The 9056-nt window shown below is 40.1% G+C and overlaps 1 protein-coding gene across 3 annotated transcripts in view; it reads left to right on the top strand.

The window, feature by feature from the left end:
* The first annotated feature begins 386 nt into the window (after nucleotides 1–386).
* The window catches only part of SLC4A4 (solute carrier family 4 member 4), a 324167-nt gene continuing 315497 nt past the window's right edge, over nucleotides 387–9056 (top strand). For 2 of the 3 annotated variants that reach the window (XM_019663215.1, XM_019663217.1), the window contains exon 1: nucleotides 388–488. The gene's annotated coding sequence lies outside the window, so the exon portion shown is untranslated. Of the gene's footprint in view, nucleotides 489–9056 lie in introns of all 3 variants that reach the window. The other variant, XM_019663211.1, reaches the window with a different exon arrangement.

The following is a 9056-nucleotide window of genomic DNA, read 5'->3' as shown; positions in this document are numbered from 1 at the left end:
GCTGCAGAAGGCAAAGTAGAGTAGACGCCCGCGCTCTCACACGCTCATCCGCCGCGCGCCACGCGGGCCGTGCAGACATCTCCCCCCCGCGCCACCTTCCCCCGGTTCTCGCGTCGCGGGCCGTTCAGGTTCCAGCCCTGCCGGCTCCGAGGACGATCCCGCCCCGGCGCCCTCACCCCGCTCTCGCCTCCCTCCGCCCCGGAGCGCGCACCCACCCAGGCGACAAAGTTGTGACTACTTGGGCGCGGGTGGCTCGCGCCCCGCTCGCACAGCGCCTCGCGCCCGTAACTTCCCGCGGCGCGGCCCCGCCGCGTCCCGGCCCCGCGCCTCCGGGGATCCCGCGGGCCCCCAGCCTCCAGCCCCGGCGGCGCGCCGGGCAGCGCTTCGGTGGCGGCTGCAGTGGCAGGGAAGGCGGTGGCGGCGGCAGCCGCTGCAGCCCCACATTCTGCCGCCAAACTGGAAGAGCGACGGAAGCCGGACCCCAGGAGGTGAGCGCCGGGCTGGGGGGCGGCAGCGGGCGCGGGGGTGGTGGGCGGGCGGGGGGCCCATCTGGGACGGCGCGCTCCGGAGAGGCAGGGAGAGGTCAGCGGCGGGCCGGGCATCCCCTGGGCTGGGCGCTGGCGGGCTGTGGAGGCTGCTGCCGCGGAAAAGTACTTTTTCCCCCCTTCTTGGCATTTAGAGTAGGAGTTTGGGTGGTCCTGGTCCTCCCCCACTGTACAGCCCCCTTCGTGTAACCGGGCATTGTTGCCTAGACCGGGGGCAGTGTCCGCCGCGGGCTGGGCTCCGGCGCAGTGACACGTGTGTTCTCGTGAGCTTGGGTGGTCCCAGCGTGGCGGGGCACCTGCGTGAGGGGCCTACGTCCCCAAGCCCAGTAGTAGGGGAGTGTTGGGGGGGACTCACGTTGCTTTGAGACCGCGACCCCCCACTTCACGACCCGCTCCGAGACAGAGCATTCACATCTCTGCCTGGCACGCCGAAAGCGGGGGTGAGTCAGGCAGATTCTCTGCTAGTGGCACACACACAATTATTTGCAATGGATTTGGAAGGGGGAGGCAGGGGTTAAATTGGGATTTCTCTTGGCCAGCGACAGCGGAGCTCTTCCTCAGGTACTGGGCAGCATATACGTTTTGGCAAGGGCAGGTGATTTCTTTTTTTCTTAAGTGCATTTTACCCAGCCTTTGCCAGTCCGTTAATAAGAGTCACCAGTGGAAGGCAGGAGTTGGGAACTACATCAGCAAACTGCAGCAAGCACCACAAGGAAAAAGTTATTAAAGAACAAAAGGAAAAAAACCCCACAAAACAACCCTGAATTTGACGTGAAAGATGAAGGAAACCATTCTACCTCTCTTCTACCATCGTAAAGCATTTTTTTTTAGCTCCTTGTAAACCCTCTGTTTTTTCCACCCCTCATTCTGTCTCAAGGCCTTCTCTCAGCATAATTGCCTGCAGCAAGCCCTCCACTCTTGACTTTCATTAAAGAGCAGTTAAGTTTGGTTTACCCTCCCTAATTCTTTTCCCATTTCACTTTAGTGTAGGAGAAAGTTGCTCTTAATGGGAAATTATGAACACTGGGCTGTACTAAACACAAATTGTCTTAAATTCTAGAACAGTTCCTTCCCTAAGAGACACTGCATTGTACCATAGTTCCCTTTTTTCTTGTATCTGGAACTTGGAGCTAGCATATTACCTGAATTAAAGTGTACCTTGCACATTAGGATTTATTTTTTCATTCTGATTTGAATAGCTTCTTGAATGCAGTTAAGGCAGTATTCACTAACTTCTTATAGACAATTTAATGCCTCTTGATGAGGTTTCTGGCTGAGAATTCTCCTTGTATCTGTCACATTAGCATTTAAATAATTTCCATGGTCATTATAGCACTTAGATTGAGGTTAATCATAGAACTTCAATCGAAGGACGCATGTCTTCTTTTTTTTTATAGCTTTAACAACTGAGAAAAAACTTTTACTTTCATTTTAAAGTTAAATGTAGTGATAGGATTCTGTTCTCTTTATACTGAATCTTGAAAATGAAGTTTCAACTTTATCCCAGAGTCTCTGGCAAGATGACACAACAATTCCCACATAGATGGATAGAGAGAGGAAAGTCATACTCTTATGAACTGTTGAGGCATAGGACATTTATAAGAGGTGGTGTGGGAGGTATAAGATGGGATATGTTGATAGTTCCAGGCATGTCTACCTTTGAGAAAACAGAAAACCAGGAAACACCCAATATTTTGTATGAGAATATTTTCAAAATGAGGTTTACGGTATCATTTAATGTTTGCAGGTCATCCTGTAGACTTGCTAACATATATAAGGTGCCCCAGCCAATGAGATTGCCAGATGTACTCTCAGTTTATAATGATGTATCTCTTTTAGTTCATTTTGTCAACATAAAATCACTTTAAATGTTTTAATGTTAGTGTTTTTATTTTAGTCATTTAAACGATTACGTACATTTTGGATTTACAACAATGTGTGAAAGGAATATGGGGAATCATATTTAAAGAAAAAATGTGATACAAATCAAATAACCTTTGGGACAACTTCCAGCACACTGTGGTGGTAATTTTATTTTTGTATTGATCCCTGACAAATATAGTTTTCAGGTTTTGATTCCTTGTTCTGATAACAAGAGAGATCATCTCGCCATAGCTTGCATCTTAAAGAAAAACACAAGGAAAGGAAATAAGTATGTGTTAGATGTGAATCATGTAGGTAATCAGGTTTCTTGGCCCACCTCTGAGGGCAATGCAGTTTAGGACTTTCGTTAGGGGAGGGAGTCCTGAGAGAATTCACTGCTACTTAAGTGTGGGAATAATACACATCATCTTGTTTCTTGGAGTTTCTTTGTGTTCGTTTTTAGTAACATGAATGCAGTCTAAGACTGGAATTGATAGTTATTAAGATTGGGAGTGGAAAGAACAAACTGAGAAGAGAAAAATCTAATGGCAGTGAAAGTTGCTAAGTAGTTTCTCCTTGATTGTTAATATGGAAGGAATCAGGGAACATGATTTGATGGGACAAAGGAAGCTGTAAGCACAACACATATTTCTCCCTGTTGATGCAGTTTCTGAGGCCAACCTGTGATTTATGACATATATGCATTTGGGGGAATCACTTAACAAAATGGATAGTTTAGAACATCCAGGAAGCTGGTAAGACTTTACAAAACAGTATCGTGCTACTTTCAGGATTTCTTTTGCTTAATGAAGGAATTTTTAGGGAAGGGAAGAATAATGTTTCTTTCGTGTAAGGTCAGTGCTAAGTTGTATTCCAAATACATTTTGCCTTTTCACCAATATCTAAACATTTGATATGTTTATGTCACAAAATACAAAGTATCCCGCTGTCCTTCTAACATGAAGATGATATATATTTCTCTCTAGTGCACATTGTTAGTTATTTTTCGAGTAGTGGAGATGGAGTCTCCTAATCTACTCTTTTACTCAGTTCTTTTCTCTGACATACATTTACACACACACACACACACAACTCATTTGTAGAGGTGGCCGATTTTATTTTCTCTAAAGTCATATTTATGACTCTTATAATGATTTTGTGGCATTGACTTTTATTGCATTTCTCTGGTCTCAGCAGTGCAACGGTATTTTAAAGAAGGCGTTGAAAGGACAGCCAGCTATGAATGGCAATGGATTTATTTACCTGCCATGGCAAAGACGAGATAAAACTTTTACTTTCCATCTTCATGAGGTTTATAATTTTATTCCTTAATGATAAGGTCTTACTAGCCTCTGAATTAACTTATGTGTTCGAAAAAGATGGTGGTAGAAATAGTAATGCTGAAACTACATCTGTAATTGTTTTCGTAAAAGCCCAAGCCTCATTATGTTCTAACCTGCAAATGAAGTAGATGTAAGGGATTATTATGTTTGTTGAAGAGATGAGAAAACTATGAAACAGAGAACTTTGTATGCCTTTCTTAAGTGAAACAAAAATTATTTTTGAAGGTCAGAATGAACATTTTAGATTTGAACTAGTGATACCTATTTGAATTAGTGAATGACTGTCATCCATGAATGAATTTGGTTTTAGTTACAGCTGAAAACGCTAAAGCAAATAAAAGTTTCACCTGGTTTAAAGTGATGGTTTGCCTTTCCTGTTGGTAATTCTGCTCAGCATTAGCACCTGCTTGCCTCAACCTTACTTTAGATCCTGCAATGCTAGGGTCTGTTTCTCTAGTGAAGAATTTTCAGTGTGTGGACCAGTTTTAGCTCCAGTCTTGAGAGCTAACTTTTGTCTTTCATGGAGAATGAGTACAGAAAGAAGTTACCTGAAATGAGGATGCTAAAGGAAGTAAATAACCACGAATTGATACTTTTCTCTTTTTTTAAATTTTGTGGGTTATTTTGTAGAAAAAGGGTATCCTCAGTGTAACTTGAATTTCTGTATTAGAAACTTTAGAAGAGTTTTAAATGAAACATACTATACTTTTTGGGGGACTTTAAAAATAAAAAATAATAAAAATACAAAATGAGGAAGGAATATGTTGTTTTAAAACTGATATAATGCTCTATGAGTGACACAATTAGAAAAGTTGTTCATAATGTCTTGGAGAAAAGTTGTTCATAATGTCTTGGCTAAGAAGTTAGCAGTTTCTTTTTTGTAAATATATTTACTAATGGACATTCTCCTTTATACTATTTACAAATAAGAAAACTTGTGGGATCTGGAATTTTATGTTAGTTAATTCTTGCTTTGGCTTGGAGATCTAGTATTCGCTGATTTGGCCCAGTAACAATTTCATCTATTTGGAACTCCTGTATTTGGCGTATTCTCTAGCAAAAAGTATCTGAGCAGGCAGAATAGAGGGTGTAAAAAAAAGACACACATTAAAGAGGATTCACTTTACTTATAGGTGATCCCTTAGAATTTGTTTATTCTTTATTCATATATAGTCATAACATGACTTATTATAAGATTTCTAATCCCATAGCAAACATTAAACTACAAATTAGAACTCTGATATTAGATAACACTGAATTGGATAACACTACATGGATAACACTGAAAGGTGCCAGAGGACAGCTTCATAGTAAAAGAAAAGGTAGACTAAGTACTAAAAGCAGATGTAAAAATTAAAACAAGCACAGCACTTGACTGTTTAGGTGTACCCTGAGAGCATCGCTTCCTGTCCCTTATCTCTCCTTTCCTCCTTTCTAAGTTTTCATTGAAATGTGAGGTGTACACATGTCATTAAATCATAAGTTAACAGCTTGGGGTGATTTACTTAAGTGAACGCATCCTTGTAACCAGCACCAAGGCCAAGATGTAGACCATTGTCAGCAGCCAAAGCCGCCTCTTCTCTACCCTCCCAGATCATTACATCCCTCCCACAGGTAATTTCTCTCCTGACTCTGAGACTATTGGTGACTTTTATCTATTATTGAACTTTCTACCAGAATTCATAAGAAATGTCCTTGTGTCCAACTTCTTTTGCACAACGTTATTTTTTGATGTTCTTTCATGTCTTGTGTGTAACAACAGCTTGTTGATTCTCATTGCTCATTAGTGTCCCACTTTATCAGAAGGCCACAATTTACTTATCCATTTCACTCTTGATGGACACTTGGGTTGTTTCCAGTTTTGGGCTATTCTGAATAGTGCTGCTACGAACATTCTTACAGGTGTCTTTTGGTAAATGTGGGAATTTCGGTTGTGTGTATTGTGAGTTGAACTGCCTAGCCAGTTTTAGTAGATAATGCCTACCTTCAAAAGTGGTACTAATTCACTTTCCTGCCAGCACCTTGTGAGAGTATCTTCTGCTCCACATCCTTACAAACAGCTGGTATTATCTGCCTTTTTACAGAGTAGAGTATCTTGTAACATGCTATTTGCCTAGTGACCGATGGAGATGGGTAGAGGTTTGGAAGATCTGGGCTGGAGACCCAGTTCTCTCACTTGCTAGATTTTTATTTGGGAGTTTAAAAAATTGTCTATGTCTCTCTTTTTTCATTATTAAAATGGTTGTAAAACCTAATCACAGAGGTGTTATTTATGAAACCTTGTTCAGAACTGTAAATGGCCATACATACATTAGTTATTATTGTTTTTGAATTCTACAGCATTTCTTATTCTTGAGTTGAATTGTGCCAGCACTGAGAACAGTTTCTGACATGTTAATAATAAATGTTTGTTGGCTGAACGAATGCACAACACATTTAAGCATCTTTCTTGCTTTGTTACTCTGAGTGATGCAAACTGTGTTTTTACATTTTCCCTCTAGGACTATTAGTTTTTATCACTAAAGCTGCGATGAGAACAGTTTATTAAACATCAGCTTGAAAAATTGAGGCTAATAGGCAGCAGTTTGAGATCACACATTTCACTATATAGCTCATATCAAATTTTTGCCCCCTAGTAACACAAACAGAGCTTGAGAACCCTTGAAAATGATTACAATGCTCTTTACCTCATGGGTGGTCCCTAAAAGCTTACACGCTGAATATATTTAACTTTTATAATTAGAATGCTGGTCAACAGATTTCCAGATTTAAAATATTGTAGTGGGTTCTCCAGGGCTGAAACCTTGGAAACCATATTTCTTACAAAATTGGATGTTTAAGGATGAATAATAGCTGGAAACTGGAGCTTGTAGATAGCCTTTTCAGCTTAGTATGGATAAGGTGGTTCTTAGATGATTATAATATCAACGACAAATTTGCAGCATATACCTTATAGACGTTTGTGTAAAACAATTTTTAATCCTTTGAAAGGTCTGATTCTTAACTATTGGTTTGACTTTGGGACCCTCAACTTTCTTTATCTGAAAAGAGGTTAGTGCCATATATTTACTTTAAAGTTAGATACAATTAAAATTTGTATGGTTTTTATTTTGGAGAACGGCATGATAAACAATAGTAGGTATTCCTCTGCAAAATCAGGCTGGCAGCAGAAGGAACTTAACTTTTGATGTGGAAATGTAATTAGGTTTTCTTACCCAAAGACTGATTTTCTTTGCCTGTTTATTTTGTTTACTTGGGTTGAGCTTTTTTTTTTTTTTCTTTCTTTTGAGAGCTAGTGGTAGTCTTGGTTGGTTGGCTGTCATCGTTTAACTGTTTTTGGTACCCAGAATACTGAGTATGTAACATATTATTATACTTCAGAATAACCTAAGTCAGTCTACGTTTTATGAGGGCGTTTACATTTTAGGTAGCATCCTTCATATGTGCTTGACCCAAATGTGGCTGCTTTGTGGTGATTTTGTGGAAAATGGAATAATCTGGTATAGCAGATAGTTTTGTTTTCTGCTACACACATAATATGGAAAATTGAAATAAAAAAAGGGTAATTATGGTAAACCTTGTTAAACTACTATTTTAAAAATAGTGAATTTCAGGGAACTTGATCTCCTGTTTTGGGTGATTTCATTCCTGTGAGAAGTTAAACAGGGTTGTTTTAAAACAAAAGCACGCAGGCATGTCTGGTTATTGCTGCGCTCACTGCTGGAAGCCAGGCTTCTCGCTTTGGTGACCACTCAGCACATGAAAGTTTTTTAAAAAAAATTGGTGTTATGGATTAGGGAAGGATAACTATTTAAAGACTACGATCATGACAATGATAATAGCTAAACCAGTATCTCAAAGGGATGGGATTAGCTCTTTCATCTCTTGGGCTCTTCAGCATGGAAGTCTGCTGTCTATATAGCGGGATGGGACGGTGCCTAACGTCTTTTATCCAAATTAGGTTTTTGTACCTTCTACCAGAATGATCATGATTGAAGTCCTGAAACTTATTTGGTGCCACATGTTTGTTCTGAGTGAAGACTCAGTGAGATCATCACTCAGACTGAAAGTTTGACTGGACTTGAGTGTTGATGGCTGCACCCCTGAAACCCTCCCGTCGAGTGTTGCGTATTGACTGGTGAGACGTCATGGTGGAACTGCTTCAAAAATTCCTTCTTTCCTTTGACCTTTGTCCTCTGGAGACTGTTTTTAGGAATGTGAGATGAGCACTCATGATGTTAGCAGAGACTAGGGCCTCATCATGGGAGATTGCTGAAGTAGATTACAATCGCCTTCAGAAAATTGCTGAGTGTTAACAGATTAAGCAGAAGCACACAGATCACACGTTTGCACTTTACAAGTTGAGCAACTTTGCCAGGGAAAACTGAGAAGACAGATAGAAAATGTCTCAAAAGATTTAGATGAATGAGATAAGGTAATTTCCCTTAAAAATACATTAAGAAACGAAACAAAAATACCCATTCAAAACATCACAAGAAAACATAGTTCAAGCACTCACACTTGTCAAATACACGTTTTTACTGTCAAAACTTTAGGCAGTGAATTCTACACTTTAATCGATCACTTTATTACTGTTTATTGCCCTGCACTGCCCTTTAATTATTTCCTTCTACATTATCTGCATCCTCACTGTTGGAACTGTATCACAATATCTTTTGTGGTCCTCACAGTGGCTAGCATATTTTATAGTGAAAATACTTACTTAATGGAATGACACTTACTTAGAAAATCTAGACAAACTAATCAGGTGCCCAGTCATTATACCCAACTTTATCTAAACTTTATTTTTTCTAGAGATATCCAACCAGTGTTTAAGCTTTGATCATTGCTGTTGGGTCTTTCAAATATTTCTTGTGAAATTTGTTGTCATGAAGTTTGCAATCCAGTAACTCTTTTTTTAATGTATTTTTATTTTTATTTTTTTTATGGGGAGCAGTGTGTTTTTCCAGGACCCATCAGCTCCAAGTCAAATAGTTGTCTCAATCTAGTTGTGGAGGGTGCATCTCAGCGACCCATGTGGGGATCGAACCGGCATCCTTGGTGTTATGAGCACTGCACTCTAACCAACTAAGCTAACCAGCCGCCCCACAATCCAGTAACTTTTGGGATGTAACTTTGTTTTTAAGCTTTCTGATGTGTTATATAATTCCTTGGAAAAATTACCTAATTTTTCTGTTTGGCTACCACTGTATTTTATCTGCTCTCTGAGTTAGACAGCTCTATTTATTTTTTCTGAGGGTAAGTCTGAATTGTTAGCACTTAAAAAACCTTTTTATTTTAAAAT

This window comes from Hipposideros armiger, unplaced genomic scaffold (assembly GCF_001890085.2).
Source record: "Hipposideros armiger isolate ML-2016 unplaced genomic scaffold, ASM189008v1 scaffold_386, whole genome shotgun sequence".
NCBI lineage: Eukaryota > Metazoa > Chordata > Mammalia > Chiroptera > Hipposideridae > Hipposideros > Hipposideros armiger.
The sequence above is the reverse complement of the archived record's forward strand: the minus strand, read 5'-3'. Positions and strand labels throughout refer to the sequence as shown.